The sequence below is a fragment of the Zootoca vivipara genome, chromosome 8, assembly GCF_963506605.1.
Source record: "Zootoca vivipara chromosome 8, rZooViv1.1, whole genome shotgun sequence".
NCBI lineage: Eukaryota > Metazoa > Chordata > Lepidosauria > Squamata > Lacertidae > Zootoca > Zootoca vivipara.
Genome location: NC_083283.1, coordinates 51,750,490 through 51,772,791, shown reverse-complemented (window position 1 = coordinate 51,772,791; position 22,302 = coordinate 51,750,490). Strand labels below are relative to the sequence as shown.

The 22,302-nt window shown below is 41.6% G+C and overlaps 1 long non-coding RNA gene across 1 annotated transcript in view; it reads left to right on the top strand.

The window, feature by feature from the left end:
* Positions 1-17,967, top strand: part of LOC118090428 (uncharacterized) — a 33,950-nt gene extending 15,983 nt beyond the window's left edge. The window contains exon 3 of the long non-coding RNA XR_004693249.2: positions 11,973-17,967. This is a non-coding gene — a long non-coding RNA (uncharacterized LOC118090428). The remainder of the gene's footprint in view (positions 1-11,972) is intronic.
* The last annotated feature ends 4,335 nt before the right edge of the window (positions 17,968-22,302 follow it).

Genomic DNA, 22,302 nt, shown 5'->3' with positions numbered 1-22,302 from the left:
ACAAATGTATCCAGATACATCAGACCCAAATACAAATACTAGCTCCAGGACACAGCCCTGCCATTCAGTATTACAGGCAAATTTCATATACCCTGAATTATGCAGCCCAATCACCCCCTGTATAAATACTAAATGATCAATGAAGGCTCAGCAGAGGCTGTGGCTTAGGTCAGTATACCCTCCAACATTCATTCATTCATTCATTCATTCATTCATTCATTCATACCCTGCCCATCTAACTGGGTTGCCCCATCTACTCTGGGTGGCTACCAACATATATAAAAACATAATAAAGCATTAAACATTAAAAACTTCCCTATACAGGGGCTGGTTTCAGATGTCATCTAAAGGTTGGCTCGGGGGGGGGGGGGGTGTCACCTAACATTTCTCTGCTGAAAATAGGGAAGTCCTACCATACCCTTCAACATTTTTCCAATGGAAACAGGGACATTGTTCAGAAATTTGGGATATTCCAGGATCAAATCAGAAACTGGGACGGCTTCTGTAAATCTAGGAATGTCCCTGGGAAATAGGGACACTTGGAGGGTCTGGGTCAGTTGTTGTTGATAAGACGGCTTCTGGCTTTTGTCTTCTTTGATTTTTTAAGAATAACAATTATCACAGAGTGGGGCCATGGCCCAGATAATTGGCCACCACTATGACAGAAATCATACCAATGTAACACTAGTTGATAGCATATGCTCTCCCAGCAGGAATACCAAAGTAAGAGCAACAGAAAAGGCTAAACATAAAAAACAGTGATGATCACTAATAAAAAAGTCCCAGAAGCACTGTTGTCACTCATCAACCGTCACATTGCTCCTCACAACAAATTGGGGTCTGCAAGCCATATGAAGCCTTAGGCACCAGTCCTAGAGCAAAATGCAACTGGATGAGTAGATTTGGATCCAGTAGATCTCTAGCTGAGTCACAAGGTTCCCAGAGCAGCCAGGCTATGCTGGCTTAACTCTTTCATCCTCAGCTCAGTCAACGAGACATCAGGTTCTTTGAGAGGTAGTTTTATACCTGGGGGGAGGGGTCAACACATAGAAGGACCTCTCTTTTACAGTTCTAGGTAGTCAACACATCAGGAGAGTATCCAGAACAGATGTTAAGATGCTGAACTTATTTAATGCAACCTGCTTAAGTTGTGTGCTCACCTTTCTGTTAGATAGGCTCTTCACAATGGTGGCTTCTGCCCTAGGGAGTTCCTTTCTAAGCTGGCTCCTTCACTTCTGGATTTTAAGGAAGTTTTAAAAACCTATCCATGTCACATGGCTTTTACTTGTACAGGCTTGTAAAGGCTGCAGCTTATGGAAGGGCCATAGCTCAATGGAAGAGCACCTACATTGGAAGCAGAAAGTCCCAGGTTCAATCCCCAACATCTCCAGGTAGTTTGGGGAAGGATCCCATCTGAAACCCTGGAAGGCTGCTGCCAGTTAGAGTTGACAGTGCTAAGCTACATGGACCAATAGTCTGACTCTGTATAAGGCAGCTTCCTATGTTCCTGTTCCTCTGGATTTTGGTGATGCTTATTTTATTTTATTGGAGACTTTTAAACTGATTCTTCTATTGAGGTATGAATTGTATTGAAAGGCAGCTTTGAAATGTTTGAAATAACAATAATTATGATGGATCTAAAAACATGGTTTTTCTTCTATGAAATGTATTATTGTGGATCTTTTTTGGGGGGAAATATGTTTCCCGCTTTCCTTATTAGCTTTGTCTCATTGACCCTGAAGCTATGAAAAATTTAGGCAAACTGCCAACATTAGGATACATGCTGTTAGCATCTTCCTTCCTACAGAAACCATTTATATAATTAAACCACACCAAGAATAAATGCTTAAATAATGCTACAAAAATGACTCCTTTTATTTTATTGGCTCAATTATGTTTAAAAGCATCTTCTCTCTCCACCTCCCCCCCCCCTTTTTAGGTCTGTTTAATGCCATATACTGATTGGTGGAAAATGATAATTTAGCTTGTAATTTGGAGTCATATATGTATGATATACTTATGTATATTTTGAATATTGGGGAGAAATGGATTGGGGGGGGACGTATGTATAGTCCTTCCTGACCTGATCTGGACAGGTGTTTCTATGTTATTAGCCCTGCTCCCAAATAGCATCACTTGCCACTAGTCAGGGACTTTGATGGTGTCTCTGAAGCTACTTACAAGTTTGCCGTCTTCTCTGCTTCTACAGTCCTGGGGGAGATGGAGGAAGCTGTAGCCCTGGGGTTGTGATATCCGAATCCATTGGCTCTTTGGGAACACTGGTAGTGTGGAGATCTGCTGGAGGGTGCTTGCTTCTCCCCTTTTTCCTCCTCTAAGGACACCTCAGGTTCAAGGTCCTGGAAACAGAGCTGAATGTTGTGAGAACTTAAGAGAGCCAGTGTGGTGTAGTGGCTAGCGTCTGGGACTAGGATCTGGGAGACTGGGGTTCAAATCCCCACTCAGTCATGAAGCTCACTGTGTGAGCTTGGGCCAGTCATTGCCTCTCAGCCTAACCTATCTCACAGGGCTGTTGTGGGGATTAAATGAGGAGAGGAGAATCATGGATACATGGATCATGAACTCCTTAGAGAAAACAATGGCATATAAATGCAATGAATGAATGAATGAAAACACGACAATAGGTTTTGAGTGACTCATTTTTTCTCTTTAAAACTTCTCATTTCTATATACCTCCTTGCATCAAAGTTCAGAGTATTGCTGTGAGATTGGGGTTTGGACAAGAGAGGATCAATGCACCAGGCACAATATGGCACATCCTTAGTTAGGGAAACAACAGGTGATATTTCTCCATATGAACTAAATAGTCAGCCAGTTACTTCTTAGTCACCATTAGGATGCTTTGGAAAGCCTCAGCCATGGGTACTTGATCAGATCCTGCCATGCACTTTGTTTGGTGCTGCTTCCTCCCTCATTTGTTGGCAATTTTTGACTACATACTGAAGACGAAGTTTCGAGGAACATTTCACCCTCAGAGTGCTGAGGTAGGAGGGGTCTCATCTCATGTCGTGGAGAATAATCATAATCTCATCTGATTGGTCTATGCAAACTTTTGAATCAAGAAAGCAGATTTTTTTTAAAAAAATAACAGCTGCCAAGTGTATAAATCTCTCAGGTCACTTCCCCCCGATTCCTTCTTTTCAATAATAGTTCTGCAGAGAGTCACATATCTAGGCACATCTATACTAAGCACTCCTAGCATCTTATTTCTATTCAAATTTCTCTATTATTTTTATTAAAGGATTAAATATCATGCCTTCTAGTCCATCCTTTGCAAACAGCAGTAACGTGTCAAAAGCGGTTGTTCCGAATAAGTTCCAACACTGCTTTTGGGTCCAGGAGGAAAATCCTATCTATTTTATTCTGAGGATGGATTGCACTACATTATTCGAATAGGTGTGAGTTGTTCTGTAAATGGATAATTATGAGAGAGTACATCCAGTTGTGATTGCAAATGGCAGGAGTGGCAGCGGGGAGCAAGGGATATTAGTTTTCTGAGATTGGAAGACAGCTGTGCATTTTTTTGGGGGGGGGGGAAATGGGTATTAATAACAAAGGATTTCTCTTCCGTGTAGGAGAGCCACAGGAAAGGATAAGGCAAGGAAGGTCATTGTGACATTGATAGGCATTAGAAATTGACATCTGTTCATATTTGGCATAACACGGTGCTGTGATTAAATTAACATTTCTTGCTAAAAAAGAGAGAAGGAAAAACCACCACTTGAAATACAAATTGTTTGCAGTGATTTCACCTGCTATAGAAATTCTAGGCCACAGCTGGTTTTCTCCCCTCAAACAGAATATGCTAAGTGATAATGAAATGTTTCTAAACTGTGTGTGTGTGTGCGTGTGCGCATGCATGCACACACACACACACATGAGAAACATTAATTATTGGTTCTTCCCTAATTGAAATTCTTTGGTTCTTGCTGAAGTCTATTTAGGGAATAAGAAGAAGTAATGATGTACTTGCCTATTTAACCCAATGTATACTTCATGCCTTCATTCCTGCTATATTGTGGGGTGGCAGAATGGACCATCCCAGTCATATGATTTATTTATTTATTTATTCATCCATGATGGGATGTCCCTGTGCAGATATTCATTTGGACACATGCACACCCAGCATTATGAGGAGGCATGATAACATGTCATGATAACAACCATCGATCCACTGAATGTGTGCACTGAGATCCTGATTTCTTTTGGAACCAAGAAAGCAAATCACACCCATGCTTCCATCCCCAAATGTTTTAAAAAGGGCTTAGAAGTCTTGCTCAAGGGCAATAAAATGATTCCACTAAGGGGCATGCATATTTGTACCTTATAACTGAATGCTTCCCCCACATAGAGGAATTGCAATCCTTCGTAGGAATCTTGCCAATTTCTCTTATTGGCTTAAACTGTGATTAATACAGACTGTCTTTGCTGAAGGATAATTCTCGAATTGGCAAAACATACCCATCGTTCCATCGGTGACTTTTTTACATTCAACTTTTGATAACTGCCATACAGTAATCTGATCAAAAAATTTATGAAGCTTATTCATATCCCTGCATCCCTCCCCACTCCTGCCCAAACCTTCCATTCTAAATCACCATTTCACACTATCCTTTCTCCCCATCCACCCTTCTCCAGTTCTTTTTGTTTATTAGATTTATTCCTCTTGGTCCTCTGTTCCATTATAGATCTTGGATCTGGAACCTCAGAATATGAGACTGGATGTAGTCTAGAGATGAATCCCATGTTCTTGTTGCCACATGTAGCACTGGGTCAAGCTCTTCATGCCTTATTTCACCTCACCACTTCCCTCCCCGTCATTAGAAGTGATCTACTGTTTTTTTAGGAAGCCAGGAGAGCAACAATACAACAATTGTGGGGTCCCACTTGTGACTGCCCACCAGAGGATTGGACTACAACATCTGTGCATGAAAACCACTTTCTTCTTATGGGACCCCACAATCTGCCTTTGAAACTACTGCGTGAAGGACTGCTTGTCTAAATAGAAACGTTCCACCAAACTCATTAGTATGGCAGTGGGGAACTTGGTGATAGCAGAGATGGACAAATCTGTCAATTTTGATTTCTCATCCTAAATTCAGTTCACCGCATCAGTTTACTTTTTGAAAAATTCTCACGAAAATTCAGCAGTGTTTTATTGTATGGTTTTTCCTAATATACACATTGCGTGACCAGGTGGTGACAGCCCCAGCCCCCGGGGATCATAAGGAAGGAATAAAGACTCTGACAACGTGTTATGGAATTAAAATTAGGCCACAACTTTATTAAACTTCCAAATGTAGGAAGACCTTGGCTTAGGCCTTGGGCATGTATTCCTCCCAGCCCACCAGCCGGGGGGAACCGGGGCTCACCGGGGTAAATGGGATATGGGGGTGCTCTCCAAGACGTAAGTGTAGCAGGCAGCCCAGCCCATATCCCCCCCACAGGGTAGTTCACTGATGACCTTTCAGTGTATGGCCAGTGCCACCCATATATATAACCCCTTTAAGAGGGGGACCCTGGAATCGCCACCACAGGGGGGTGAGTCACCACTTCACGCCCCCCCCCCTATAGGGAAGAAAAGAGTAAAGGATTCCACCCAAGGTCATAACCACCAAAGTTGTGACGAATTGCTACGGGGAAGACAAAACCTGCCGATGCAGGGAAATTTCTTCCCGGTCCTTCAACAGCAACCTGTCAAAGACCGCAGCAGCGCCCGCTAAACAGGAAGAAAAAGTTAACCTGCAAACAAGAAACATTAAACAAAGGGAGGGTAGGGAGAGTGAATCTCTAGAGCCGATTGCCTGGCTATCATCGGCTCCACCCTCTATTTATAAATGGGGCTGGCGCCACCTCCCAGGATGAAACTTGATTACTGAGACTGGGTGTGAACCTCTAGAAATTAACACTGAGAGGCAAGCCAGCCCCTGTTTGCCAGTAAGCTCCCTGGGAACTGTAGCACCACGGGCGATCCCGCAAAGGGCACCCACAATGTAAAGTGTGAGTGCTCATTTTTGCACACACATCTCCCATATTTGGATGCTATTTTCCCTAATGTGTGCATCTTTATATATTCATATATAATATATTCATTCTTGTACACACCAATATATTCATTCTTGTACACACCTTTGGTTGGAGAACTTCAGCACAAAATCTGGAGAAGTGTGAATTTCAAAGAAGAACTGTATTTTGGTTTGCCTCTTGTTTCAGGAATAAGTGTGGGTTAGGTGTGTGAGCCAGAATGAATTTCCTGTTCTGAGCATATGCAGGCTCTCACTCCTCAAAATTAATCACTAGGACACCATTTGTAACTGAAAAGTTATTTACAAAATAATATATTGGTGTACCTCACTGCCATCCAAAACAACATCTGGAAAGAAATATGCTTTTGAGTTCTGTTGTAATGCCTGCCTTTTTTCTTTTTTTCCATTAAAAGACACAAAAAACCATGTTTGGGAAATATTTCTCAGGAACATCTTTAAGTGATCCACCTATATTTTTGTTTACAAGCGAATTTCCCTTTTACTGAAGTTAAATGAGAATTTGCTGACAAATAGCCACCCAAACTATTTGTAAGGCACAGAAGAAAATGGCCAGGCTCTCTGAGGTATGTGCTAATCCAAACTGATAGCACCATCTGAAAGAGAACTAAGCTGACACAGCCATTATTAGCTAAGGGACTAGATAGGTCAGTGTAATGACATGCTGGCTCTGACAGTGAGGAGAAAATAAGCAGAGAGCTCTTCCAAATGTGCTATAATCATCAATCTGAGGTGCAAAAAAACGAAGGGAAAAGTGACAAGGATTGCAAACATTGGTTATTTCCATTGCCCATGTGGCCATGTTGTCAAGAAAAACTTGGCATTTGCCTCATTTGAAAACAGAAGAGGCTACAATTGTACATTATTGGAAACCACCTGGATAGACTCTGCAGAGTATCAAATAGTCCACCAGGTTGCATTAATTCTCTCCATCCAATCCAGAATCTTCAAGCATCATAAGAGCTGATAAACATTCTGGGTATCTGGAATGATGAGGACACCATAAGCTCTTCATTATGAGTTTTGGGCCATAGTGCTATACAGAATTACCTGGGAGTGAGTCCTATTGAGCTTAATTGGGCTTACCTCTGAGTAGGCAAGTATGGGATCATACTGTAGGACTTTCACATGCAAATGGAACCATTCATGGATGTAAGTATTGTTCCTACTTGAATTACTAGTCTAGGTGATGTATTAACCAGGGCACAAAACTTTAGACGGAGCTTTGCTGGCTTAACAAAATATGATTTTCATTTGTTATCCAGAGAAGCAGCCCAAAAGGCAGTAGTAGCCTCTTTTGCTGCCATGTCCCACAAAAAACAAAAACAAAAAATAAATGTGTTTCGTCTCAAGAAATCTTGCTGGATGGGGGAAGGCATGGAAATGTTCTCTGAATTGATTATCACTTTCCAAAGCTGCTGCTTCCTAGTCATTGCGTGCCATCTACCTGCAATTCTCCTATCAATATAAGCAGGATAATAGGATGGGAGTGATAAGCTGGCATCCTAAACATACTTCCTCAGTACTAAATTCCATTGTCATTGCAGCAGTGCACATGTGCATGGAAGATACAGATATCAATGGCAATTAGGCAGGATTGCTATTTTTCTACCTTTGCTATCAGAAGCTTCCATATACCAGTTGCTGGGAACAACAGGTCGGGAGGATGCTGTTGATTGTGAGCTTCCAATAGGCATCTGCCTGGCCACTATGAGAAGAGGATGCTGGACAAGAAGGGCCTTTGGCCTGATGCAGCAGGGCTTTTATGAGGTACTTCTAAGTTATTGGTCTTGATGCTGACAAACTCTCATGAAGAACAGTGGTTGACATTCGATTGTGGGAATATAGGCATGGATGGACTCAGCTCCCCATCCCATCAACATTGGTGGGCCATACTCACTGCAATAGATCCATAAGGCTATCAGGCCTATTTAGGTGCTGTATGCAGGACACAGCAACAACTTGCATGTCTGGGAAAGGGATCCACTCCCAAAATCCTCTGCCCACAAATGGATCGTTCTATTTTAGTATATCTCTTGATGTAGTAAAGTGCGGGCTCCTAGCATGGCAAATCCACAGGAAGATAGGAAGCTGCCTTATACCAAAGCTCACCATTGGTGCATCCAGTTCAGTACTGTCTACACTGATTGGCGGTGAATGTCAAGGGTTTCTGACAGGCGTCTTTCCAAAGGCAAACTGGAGATCCTGAGGATTGAACCTGGGACCTTACTCATGTGAAGAACTTGCTCTGCCATTGAGTTATGGTCCTTCCTTAATTTGAACTCTTAGAAACAAAGCAAATCATGAAATGAAATCTCACCTCCAGCTATCTGTAGAATATTTTGTGCTTGCAGACATACATTTCAAAGTTTGACTTGAGAATACTCAGCACAGAAGCCAAAAAATATAAGCCTTTGAATGGAAAATATTGCATTAGCTGCTCAAAGTCTCCTTGGCTATTAAAATTATGAAATTCTAAATGGCATTCGAACAGCAATTAATTTGCCAAACAGATAAAATGGTTATTGCTTTTCAATAGATCCACCATACATTAAAATTAAGATCTAGGCATCCTACCAAATATGAGGAGGTAATGTAATGTCAACAAGCATTAAACAGTGTATGCTTCTGCCCTTGAGGAAATAAAAAGACAACATGGAAATAAACTGAAATGAAAAATGTATATAGGTAAACTGCATTTGGTTACAATAAAAGAGTAAATTACTAAGCTTCAGCAGTGCACGAGAAAGTTAATCAGATCAGATTAAAATCTTGAAAAGCCTTGATAATTTCCATATACACTGATACAGAGTTTTGGGGGAAACCAATTAAAGCAGCTTATGAAAGTCAGTGACGTTTTAACTCCCTGCTCCCTGAAAATGTACTGCTGCCCAATTCATTAACTTCTTTTGCAAATGCAAAATAGTTAAAGCTGTAATTCTCTTTAAACTTGTGAAAAATCAATGAAAATCATAATCTGAAACCCCCAAGCACTGCTTTGAAATTTTAAGAGATGAAGTATTTTTTTTTTTCATATTTGAAGTACTGTAGTACATTGCTATCAAGAGAATGCAGTGAGCTTAACTGGGGGGGGGGCATTCCCCTTACTGCTGTGCTATTTTTGTGTGTGTCAGTAGGTGCATACAAAAATCACAAGGCTAAACTGGATTTCTTCTCCACACACACTTAAAAACTCCCAGACCAATTTTTTAAAAAGCTGTATAATATTAAAGCAATACTATATAACAGTGCTCCAGTTGGAGAATAGCCTCTACCAAAGGTGTCATGGAGGTCGAAAGGGAGAAATGAGCTAAGAGGAAGGCACACTTGACAAATCCTCACCGTGATCAACTCCCACTGGGAAACCTATGTCTCCACTGTGGAAGGATGCACGGATCCAGAATTGGCCTCCACATCCACTTATGGACACACTGTTAAGACCATATTAATGGAAGACAATCTTACTCGGCTACAAGTGATTGCCAAAAAAAGAAGAAGGCTATATAAAAGATAGCAGAGCAGCTAAAAGTATATGCATTAATAGGACTAGATCTAAACAGGTTCCAAATCCTGCACAAATAAAAGAACCCTTCATGCTACCATATTAGGGAGCAGTCATAAGCATGGGAAAGTAATGGGAAATGAACCTAATTTGCACAGGCTTAAGTTAAGCAGAGGTAAAGTACACCAGAGCCAAACTCTGTTCAGGAGCAGGGCTACTGCCAAAGCCGCCAAATCCTGGCAAAGAGAAAGCTAGCCTTTCAAATAAGGTTTGACTTACACCATTCTCTTTGCCAGCATTAAGTTCTGCTGGGTTGCCAGTTCACATTGCCAAGCTGAACAGTATTGGGATCCAGCGTTAAGTACTTTCTGCCAGGCCCTAAGCCTATTTTTCAGGGTTGATGCCACTGTAAGATCTGCAGGACTTGGCTCAGCCAGCTTTGCCCTAGCTAAACTGGGATGAGGGAGTAGTTCATTGAGTGATCTTGGACCATTCAACTTTCAGCCTAATCGGCAAGATGGGAAAAGATTTGAGGATTAACATGGCGGAAACACCACATTCCCAGGCCTGAAACTCATTTGAGGAAAGGCAAGTTAAAAATAATAAAGGTTGACATGCAATATATATAACCAAGCATTTTATTTATTTATTTTGCAGGCGCATGCCAGATCCATTTTAATGTGCATGTTTGTTTAATTTTGAAAAGTTTAAACCATCAGTTAAACGGTACATAAAATGACAGGCTTGTCACATCCTACCCAATGAGAGAGAGTGTGGTTTTTTGATAGCAATTACACATGATGTGAATAGCCTGATGGCCACAGTCCAGTGGGCAAATTCCATGAGCACAGCTGGGACTTTTCCGGCTGCTGCTGATAGAACAGCTTGTGGGCCTTTAAAAAATTGATCTTAATTGGACCCAATTGAGCACAAAGTTTTCTGGATCATGGCCAAATGTAATCCAAAATCACTCATATTGGTTGTCAAGGAAACCAATCAGCCAGTGAATTCCACTCATGTGCTTATAAGATACCTACACAGGTTGTAGTATAGCTTTCAATTGATCAGCCTTCAAAGCCATAGTATCTCAATAAAATAAGTGGAGGTGGGCATCACACTAGCAAAAGGAAGAAGCCACTTGCCCCAATAGTATCCTTAATTGTTTCAGCTTCCATTACAGTGGTACCTTGACTTACGAATGACTCGACAACCAAATTTTCGACTTACAAATGGGGCAAACGCTTACAAATTTCTCGACATCCGAACGGAAACTGCGGTGGTTTTAGATAGGGTTTTTTCAACTTACAAATTTCTAGATGGGGTTGCTTTGACTTACGAAATTTTCCATTTTCAATGCATTCCTATGGGAAATCGCGTTTCCAATGGGGCTTTTCGACTTACGAATTTTTCAACCTACGAAGGTGCCTTCGGAACGGATTAAATCCGTAAGTCGAGGCACCACTGTACATGATTGGTGTCAGCGCTCCATAACTCAGAGTGGTTTAACAATGAGTCCTTCATCCCAGGGAAATCTGGGAACTGTAGCTCTGAGAGGGGAATAGGGGTCCCCTAATAATGCTCAGCATCCTTAACAAACAACAGATCCAAGGATCCTTCGGGGAAGCTATGACTGTTTAATATAGTATGATACTGCTTTAAATGTATAGCGCAGATGTGGTTAGAGCATGGTGCTGATAACTCCAAGGTTGCAGGTTTGACCCCCATATGGGGCAACTGCATATTCCTGCATGGACTAGATGTTCCTCAGGGTTCCTTCCAACTCTACAATTCTATCATTCTAAATGAATATAGAACTACAGCCTTATGTGATTGTTTGATTGTCTCCAAGGCTTTTCCTAGTGGCAGCATTAGCAGATCTGTTCCAATGAAGCAAGATGGCTGCAATGGAAAGGTGCCGTGGATGACAACACCAGAATTGTTTCACTGGCATAGCTGTCAACTTTTCCCCTTTTTAAGGGAAATTCCCTTATTCTGAATAGGATTCCTCGTGAGAAAAGGTAAAAGTTGACAGCTATGTTCACAGGATCCTTTAATTTAAAAGATAATCATTTTCAAAAGTATCAAAATATGTGCAAAACAACAACAACCAGCACTTGTTGATTCAGATTTACACATACTTGTGATCTTCACAAACACACACACACACACACACACACACACACACCACATACAGACACACTGTGATGCTCGTAGATTTATTGCTGCTGTCTTCAGCCTTGGAGACAGATGTTGTTAAGCTTTGCTCTGGCTTGTGCACTCCAATTGATATGATTGTGTCAGATGTAAAATTCATTCCTGTTAAGGCTTGTAGCTCTTGCATCTGCCAGCCAGGAGCTCATGTTGTGTTGAGATAAGTAATATTATCACCTTATTCTCTGTCACTGCAGGTATGGTGTTCCTCCCCAATGGCAAGCTGGAAGGACATATTGAATGTTGGGCTACAGCTACATGCTTCCTAGACTCTATCACAAAAGGCGGTTTTAACAAGTTTTTGTATTAGCCTTACTTCAGTGGTTCTGAGATCTCCCCTGCCCAACACAAACACAACTTCTTCATGATGGAAGGCCAAAATATGAGACAGGGGAAAAAAAAATAATTGTATTAGGAATGAGCAGAATGGGGAAATCTCCCTTGTTTTCTGGATTTCGACAGCCATATAAGGGACAATCCTGTGGCAAGATCCACTAAAACCAGTGGGATTTGGATCAAGCGGATCTATGGCCTATGCTGATTTAATTCCTTTATCCTCTACTCAGCTGGAGATATGCCAGTTTATCTCCTTCATCCATCTGAACTGAGCCCAGCAGATCTTAGGCTGACAAAAATCTTTTAAAGGGGTGTTCCAGGAACGTGGCAGAGACAGGAAACAGGGACACAGGCTGGATCCTAAACCCATCCAGCTCGGTCAAATGACCTGGCAATATAGTGTACCATTAAGCTAGCAAAAAGAGCATTGTAACTCAATATTTTAAAGGCTTATTTCCCATCTGCCGGACTACTTTTATTGTGGGAGCTAATTCCACAGTTTAACTATGGTGCTGAATTAAAATGTGGTAACCTTTCCTTCCTAGGGGGGTTACTTTAACCCCCTTGATCATTCTGAACCTCCCCTGGTTTGAATAATTTACCCTTATATGTTCCATTGTACAAATTTGAGAGGAATAGCAGGCTGTGCAGGAGGAAGGAGAAGAAGGGAGTCTGTTACTCTGCTTGCACATGGACACTGTTGGATGCATCCCAAAGGACAGGACATGTTTAATATGAAATTTGTAATGCTAAATAGTCATCCTAGAATAAGCAAAGAGATTTAAAAGTGGACTCCAAAGATATGCAAGAGAAGGACAAGATTTGGTCCTTTGGAAACCAAATATCAGTGAAAAGAACTGGATGAGTTTTATTTTGGAACCTAACTAGAATACATTTGGTATCTTGAGAAAATAATACCATGTCAGAACATTGAACTAAATCAGGTTTCCTGAAGATATGGAGATTATTTATTTATTTATTTATTTATGACAGTCATTGCCTGCTATCTTTCCTTAGCAGGTGGTTTATAAATCATTTTAATGAATACAGCTTTATAGGGGATTTGTCTAGATGGAAGAGGCTAGTTCCAATTAAATTGATGGATTTATGGAACAACAGGCAGTTTACAGTTTATTAATTATCAAGATCTTCCTACTAGAAAATTGAAACAATTGAATGTTTCAATTTTCTTGGTTTGTTTGTTGGTTTTTTCAAAAGAGGCATATTGTGTCCTAGAAAAATAGTCAACATAGTCAGCTCACAAAGTTGATGAATGGAGAAGCCAGTGTAATTTACACCAGTTTAAGTTAAGCCATCACAAAGTATACCACAGCCAAACTCCATTCAGGAACGGAGCTACTGCTGGCTGAGCTGGTTTAAGACTGGCAGAGGGAAAACAAGCCTTTAAAATGTTGGTATTTTGGTTAAAGAAAATTGGCATTGAAAAGAAAATTCCTGGATGCTAAGATCCAGGTTTAGGGCAAGTACTCTTTGGTGAGAGAACCCAAGCAGAGATTTAAAATCACAAAATATACAGCTAAGCAAAGCATGAAAATATAGGTTGCGAGACCTTTAAAATAATCCATTCTACGTTTCTTAGAAAGTTCCCCTCCTCCTTTAGCAAAGAAAGAGATCACACATTCAGTAAGTTAAAAATGGTTTACTTACAAACTCTACGAAGGCCAGATTCATGTGCTTTTCCAGCTTCTTTGGCGATTACTTGTAGCCGAGTAAGATTGTCTTCCATAAACACGGTTTTAACAAGTAAGTGACTGTGGAGGCCAATTCTGGATCCACATGTCCTTCCACAGTGGGGACATTGGTTTCCGGGCAGGAGTTAATCATGGTGTGGATTTGCCAAGCGTTCCTTCCTCTTAGCACGTTTCTCCCTTGCGTCCTGAGTTCGAGTGTCTTCAAAGCCCATGACACCTTTGGTAAAGGCTGTTCTCCAACTGGAGCGCTCGTAGGACAGTGTTTCCCAGTTGTCAGGGTTCATACCACATTTTTTTAGATTTGCCTTGAGACAGTCTTTAAACCTCTTTTGTTGACCACCAGCATTACACTTTCTATTTTTAAGTTCAGAATAGAGTAGTTGCTTTGGAAGATGATCATCCGCACAACATGACCAGTCCAACGAAGTTGATGTTGAAGAATCATTGCTTCAATACTGGTGATATCTGCTTCTTCCAGTAAACTGATATTAGTTCACCTGTCTTCCCAAGTGATGTGTATTTTTTTTCGGAGACACTGTTGATGGAATCTTTCAAGGAGTTGGAGATGGCGTTTATACGTGGCCCATGTTTCACAAGCATATAGTAAGTTTGACAGTACAATAGCTTTGTAAACAAGCATTTGGGTTTCCCTGTGAATGTCCCGGTCCTCAAACACTCTGCACTTCAATCGGGAGAAAGCCACACTAGCAGAGCTCAGGCAATGCTGGATTTCAGCATCAATGTTGGTCCTTGTGGAAAGATAACTGCCTAGGTAGGAGAAGTGATCAACATTTTCCAACGTTACACCATTGAGTTGGATTTGTGGCACTGCAGAAGGGTTATTTTGTACTTGTTGGTGCAGCACTTTGGTTTTTTGGATGTTGAGTGATAGCTTTTCGTAAGCTTCTGCAAAGATATTTAGGATGGTTTGGAGGTCATCCTCTGAGTGTGTGCACACTACATTGTCATCAGCATACTGAAGCTCTATGACAGAAGTTACAGTAACCTTACTCTTTGCTTTCAGCCTGTTCAGATTGAAGAGCTTTCCTTCTGTTCTATATATGATTTCTACTTTGGTGGGGAGTTTCCCTTCGACAAAGTATAGGATCATGGCAATGAAAATAATGAATAGGGGCAATAACACAACCCTTTTTAACACCTGATCTCACTGTGAATGTTTCACTTTGAGAGCCATTGTTATCTGCGATTGTTGCTGTCATATTATCATGGAGGAGCCGAATGATGTTTACAAATTTATCTGGGCAACCAATTTTGAGAAGGACAGTCCACAGGGCATTACGATTTAGAGTGTCGAAAGCCTTAGTCAGGTCAATAAACGCCATATACAGGGGCTGGTTTTGCTCTCTGCATTTTTCGTGAAGCTGTTGAGCAGTGAAAATCATGTCCACTGTCCCCCTAGAAGGCCGAAAACCATTTTGGGATTCAGGAAGGGTCACCTCAGATATTGTTACAAGATGGTTTGCTAAGACCCTTGCAAGAATTTTGCTGGCCACAGCTAATAGAGAGATGCCTCAATAGTTTCCACAATCAATTCTGTCACTTTTTTAAAAAAAGAGATTGATAATTTTGACATCCCGAAAATCTGCTGGGATTTCTTCTCTTTCCCAGATTTTTTTGATGAGCTTGTGAAGTTGTTGTGTAAGTTCAATTCTACCCACTCTGAAGATTCCAGCAGGTCCACTGGCTTTGTTGTTTTTCATTTGGTTAATAGCTGTACACAACTCTTCCAGATTTGGAGATACAGAAAGCTCATCTCTAACTTGTTTTGCGGAATTTGTGAGAGGACCTCAGCAGCTACAGGGGAGTCGCGATTAAGGAGATGTTGGTAATGTTCTTTCCAGTGTAGTGCAATAGCTTCTTTATCTTTTAGAAGTGTAATACCGTCTGCTGAGCGTCGGGGGCATATGCCATGATTTATTGGCCCATAGATGGTCTTTGTGGCTTTAAAGAAACTCTGTGCATCATGAGTGTCAGCTAAGTGCTGGATCTCTTGAGATTTTTTATTCACCAGGTGTTTTTCAGTTCTCTGGTTCTTCTTTGAACCTCAGCTTAGCATTGGCATAGGTTTTTTTCTTAGTGGCACAGTTTCTATCTCTTTGCCAGATCTGAAAGGCCTTTCTTTTCTTGTCAATCATGTGTTCAATCTCACTATCATTCTCATCAAACCAGTCCTGGTGTTTCTTGGCTTGGTATCCAATAGTTTGTTGACAGGCTGCAATAATGGATGTTTTTAGTTTGGTCCAGTGTTCCTCGATGTTATCAGCGAATTCTGAAAGCAGGTGGTCCTTAAGAGTCGTTTGGAAGCAATCCTGCCTAATGGGATCTTGAAGGGCTTGAGTGTTCATTTTGTATCTTGGTTTCCTTCCTTGAAGCCTGCGTTGAGGTATAATCTTGATAGCCATCGTGGAGCATATTAGTTGATGATCTGTCCAGCAGTCTTCGGCGCTCGTCATAACTCTAGTAAGGAGCACATCATGGCGATCTTTAGCATGGACAATAACATAGTCTAAGAGGTGCCAGTGGTTTGACCGAGGATGCCTCCATGAAGTTTTAAATTTATTTTTCTGTCGAAAGGGTATGTTGGTAATAACAGGGTTGTACGCTGCACATATCATCAAAAGTAAGATTCTGCTCTGGTTGCTGTTGCCAACTACTTCTTTCCCAATAGTCCCAGGCCACAGATCGAAATCTTGCCCAACTCTTGCATTAAAATCACCCAGGTGGATAATTTTATCTTCCTTATGCGTCTCTGATAGGACGGTATCCAGCTGAGAGTATGCTACTTTTCCATACAGCCGTCAGAAAACACAGGCAATAAAACTTAGGTTCCAAGGTGGTGAATGTTTCTAAATTATCTGTTTAGAAACACAAAGATGGCTTGCCAAGCAGTCTGAGCTTGGAACAACCAGCTCAGATCTCTTTACTCATAGGAGTTCACATGGTGGAATGGGAGAACAAGGAGCTTGACAACTCTTCCTCCCAAGGTGAGGGGAAGTGACAGTCTGGCAGGACAGCTTAGAAATCATAGTCTTAACCGTGTCCTGCATTAATCAGACTTAAGCATATGAGGCTGATTCTCCCACAAAAAATAGAGTTTGACTTACCCTAACCCTTTTGCTTGCTTAACTTTTGCTGCATAGCCAGGTCACATGACTGAGCTGATCCACTGTAAGTTTTTCCATTGCTTGATCCCCCACCCCCCACAACAACATTTTTTTCATGGTTTATTCTGGCCTAATTCTTGCCAGTTCCAGATCGGTTTGGAATTGGGAGTTCCACATTTCTTTTGTGAAAACAGGCCAAAATGGACCCAAATAACTTGTCAAGCACAATGACATTTCTCTTTTTGTTTTATTTTGGAAGAATCACCGGCAAGCTTCTGCTTTTTAGAATGCCATAGCTGGTGTTGACAAAACATTTGGTCTATTGAATATCTTGATGTGTAAAAACCACGCTATTTAGTATATGATACTGTGCAAGTCACTGAAAGATGCTTAACAATAATAAAAATGTTAATAACAAAACTAAACAAAAGCAAAAGCAAAAAAACACCTGGTGAAGCTACAGTGAATTAGTTCAATAGGCTTCTGAGGGAATACTTGAAAGAAGGTGACATTTGAGAATTTTAGCCCATCTGGTGCCATAGCAGCCTGCCAAAAAACCTAACCGAATTTTAATAGGGCATAGCTTTTTAGTCAGGTTCCCTGAGCAGTTTTTACCATAGGTTTTCAATTCAAAAGAATCAAAGCTTTCTTTCTGCTTCAGCTACGCTAACAATGCCACCTACACAATGATTATGATGTCCATTTCAGCAACCAGAACTTCCGTCAGAGTTCCTTTCTGTGGAAACACCCCCCCCTTAAGATCTCTTGAAGTCATCAAATTAAAATTTGCAAATGAAATATTAGACCTTTGTGATCTTTACTTAATAATAGGCTTCTGTTAGGACTCTCTTCTCTTTGAAAAATGGAGGAGTAAGAGGAACAAAGAAAGAAAACTGCATTCCACACAAGCTGTTTGCATTGCGGAGCTGGGTGGCAGTGATGGGGTGGGTTGCAATCACAAGCATAATAATTTAGATTTCATGTGTTCCAAGTTTTAAAAGTATGTATCTCGCCCAAGCAGCCGTGTGTGTGTGTGTGTGTGTGTGTGTGTGTGTGTATACTGCCTAAAGTAAATGAACCTGAGTTTGGGAGGTGCCTGTTTTGAAAGGAATGGAGAAGATTTGCATTTACATCCCTGCGTAAAAAAAATCTTACAAAAAATAATGACCCCCATGGTCAAATATCCCTTCTACCTATTTCTGTGGCAGAGCATCCTTGTGTATTCTATGTGTCTGCCTGCTGATCTATCTCTGGCATATGCATATGGCATTAGGCCTTTTTCAAAGTCCTCCGCTTAGAATAATATCCCCTAAATACAAATTAAAAAGGGCGAAAATGTCACAAACAAAATATCCAGTCAACCATATGGGCAGAGCAATCAAAAAGATGATGGGGCGAAAAAAACAAAGGCAGACAGGCAGCCATATCCAGAATCCTGCCAGGCATGTGGTGGCAAGGAATAAAAGATGGCAGAGTGGTGTTTTGCTTTTTTTTACTGTTCTTTTCCTGAGTTTTTCCTTTAAAATATAAATAGAGAGAAAGAGAGATGATATGCCTACCTATTGTTTATGCCTACCTATTGCCCATAAACATGACCCAGAACTTCTTCTTTTGGTGCATGCATCGGAACACCCACCCACCTCTCCCTACTTTTAGGACTTGTATGCTTGACCTTGCTATGCCGTCATGTGTCGCCTGTCGTTGGGACAGGGGCACGGCAGGAATTTCCCCCACTTGGCTGATTGGCTGGTGCCATTTGGGTTTTGCCTGCCGCGTAGCAAATCATCACAACTTGTAAGGTTGCGGATAGGCTCTGGTTCAGGTGATAGGGATGGGGGAACGCTCTCACCATCCCGTTGTGAAGGGTATTCCGTTAAAGGAATCCAAGGACTCAATGGTTTGGTCAACCCTGTGAGGGGTTGTGCCTGTGCCTGAGTCCAGGGAGACATCTGGGTGGCAGACATAGCATGTCCCTGGCTTTCTGCCTATCCGGATGTTCACCCTTGGCTGACCTATGCTGGAACCCTGGGTCAGCGCTACCTGCATGGCAGGGAGCTAGTCAAACCAGAGCCTATGCAACCACTCACTTGCTGTAATCAATAAAGTTGTAGGCTAAATTCTGCCAAAAACCAAACCAAAATTATGAGTCTTGTATGTGCACTTCTGGTATAGTGTACTACATCAGTGTATCTGACAAAGCCCTCTCCACAGACATAAAGCTGGCATAAAACTATAACATTATGATTACACTGTTTAATTTACACTTTTGACTTGCACTATGCGTCTGTCCTCTTGGCACCTTCCTAGGCTCTCACTTCAGCAATTTAGTGCTGAATTCAAAAAAAAAGGGGGGGGGAAGCATCCTTAGAAAAGGAAGATATTCTCTCAGGACACAGCATATTTCTGTCAAGTTTGTGAAGCCAGTCAAGCAAAATGTGTAGTCTGGGCTGCTTCTTTCTCCACCCATCCCCCAATGTCAACTTCTGCCTTTGTAAAAAGACACAGACTAAAGTCTATGGCAGGTGTGGAGTATGACACATTGGCTGCACATTGGCTGGATCTGTAGCCCCCATTGACATCTTCATGCAAAAAAAGAACATGCTAAAATGAAGGTGTCTGCAAAGCATTGGGTTCACACTGGGTTCATCATTGATGGCATCCATTCGGGAATTTGGTACATATTACTCTCTGGATCCAGAGAGTGACCCAGGTGGCGCGTGGGTTAAACCACTGAGCCTAGGGCTTGCTGATCAGAAGGTCAGTGGTTCGAATCCCTGTGATGGTGTGTGTGGCGATTCGCCACCTAGACAAGACCCAGCATGTGAGGGGTTAAGCTTGGAGCAGATAGAACCCTCGGGGGCGGGCTCAGCCCAGGGATAAAAACCCCTCCCGAGTGGCAGTTAGGTCAGTTGAGGTTGAGGGAGTGGGAGTTGGTGTTGAGCTAGGAGTGGTTGGTTATATGCAGAGAGAGCTGGTTTAATATATTGAGGAAGGAGAATAGGTGGTGATTTAGTCAGACGGGATACAAAGTTGTGAGATTATTAATAAATATTTACTTAGTTGACTTTAGCGGTAATAGGCCGGTAATTTATAATTAGAGGTAATAGGCCGGTATAGGAACCATCTGAAATTTAGAACAACCTAAGATTTGTACTGCAACCATTAAGCATATGAACACACAATAAAGCAACTTCGTTTTATTTTACCGTATCCTGGTCTGTGGTGTTTTGGTGGAGGTGTTTATTTTGTCGTTGGCACATCACCAATCGACTGTAAAACGTCCAGTGGTGATGTGCAGGTCAGAGTGACCGCGACAGGGTGAGCTCCCGTTGCTTGGTCCCAGCTCCTGCCAACCTAGCAGTTCAAAAGCACGTCAAAGTGTAAGTAGATAAATAGGAACCGCTACAGCGGGAAGCTATAAGTTGGCTCCCTCGGCCAATAATGCGAGATGAGCACGCAACCCCAGAGTCGGTCACGACTGGACCTAATGGTCAGGGGTCCTTTACCTTTACCTTTTACTCTCTGGATCATGGTCTGTGAATTAGGGTAAGCAGAGGTGCAGGGTTTCTTATAATGCTGGAGAGGGCTTTTTCTAGAGCCCTGGAATCTAGCCTTCATGAGCTGATCTAGAAAGAAGGTTTGGAGGGTTTTTGGAATCTGAATTTGGGAAAGAGCTTAAGCTTGGATGCTGTTTTAGGCAGTAATTCTCTGTGAATACAAGGTGGAGATAGCAGTGAGTGCATTTCTTTCCCAAGGGTTCTTTTGTATATTTATAGACAAAACAAATATTGCATAAGTCTTCAGTGCTCTCTCATCCAAAAAGGAAAATACACTTGAAAACATTAACCTTGGGACTTTTCATCATGCGGATAAGCGGGGAATATCTAACAACATTTCACTATCCCCCCCAAAAAAGAACATGTTATGGATCTTCTAAATACAACATGATGAAATTAGGAGAAATGTTGATGTACTGTATCTGCTTCCGAGTTGTATGCTTTTCATAAGGAATGCCAACCTGCTAAGTACTGTAAGTCTCCAATCCTGATCCCTCAGGATGTGGTTCCCTGTTCAAGACAGTTAGTTGGAGGAAGGCAGGACAGGGAATTCTTTCTAGCTTCTCTTAGCTAAGAGAAAGGGAGAGCTGAAGCAATAATGGATAACTTGTGGGTCTGCAGATATTTTGCTAGTCTATATCTCTAGCAACACCCCAGTGTTGATGGTACTTGGAGTCCAATAGCACATCATAATAAATAATAACAAATTTTTATTCATACCCCGCCCTTCCCAGTTTAAAAACCAGGCTGAGGGCGGCTAACAACAGATATAAAAACATTGATTAAAAACAACTTAAAAGCAACTTAAAAACAGCATAAAACACAACATCAGTATAGCATCGCCAGGGGAAGGGAAAAAGGAATCGGGCTTTCTACATACTGTAGAAAGCCACAGAAAAGACATCCCTGGTTTGAGAGAAGGCAGCAATTTGTATAAAGGATAGACAAGACAGAAATGGAGAATGAAGACATAGTATTAAAGTCCAACTACACAATATCTTAGTTAAGAAAGGATGGGGAACTTGTGGCCTGACAGATGTTGCTGCCTACAGCTCCCATCAGCCCTGGTCATTGGCTATGCTGGTTGTGTTTATTGTATCCAGCATTTCCCCATGTCTATTCTTCTTCATTAGCTGCCATTAACATGAGAGGGATAGGGAAATGCTGGATATAATTATCTCATATTTGGAGTGGGTCTGTTTTCGATAGCCACTTTGAATGCCTGAACAGATTTGCCATGAAGCATTCTCATTCACCTCAGGGGGCAAACAATCCCACCACACAGATACACACACAAGACACACTATTGCAAGAATCAAAGGACCAATGTTAGCTAAACTTGGCTCAGGATATACAACGGCTTCTCCACATCTGCCTTCAGAAACAGCTGTCACCTTCAACTACCCTCAGGCTCCAACCTCTTCAAAAAGTATTCTCAGAGAAGCCCTGGGGCACAGACCTCTGGTTCTCTGTGAGGCCTAATGAAAGCCTTGAACAAACTGTTTAGACTCCCGAGGCACCTGCTGTGTGGGGGGAAACCTGAGCAACTATTAGCTTGACTTTTACATGTCCCAGTTTAACATTTATCATTTACACTCCTCTCTTGTCACAAGTATCTCCTTGTTAGCTTCACTGGCTAGGAGAGCATCCTTATCTCTCTCGCTTTTGCACATCACAAGCACACTCTTACCGGAACATCTGATTTATTTTTCATCTCTTCTACACAGCCAGCCTCTTTTTTATGATCACTATATGGCAGAATTACCTTCTTGTTTATATTTTCACAGCCTTGCATTG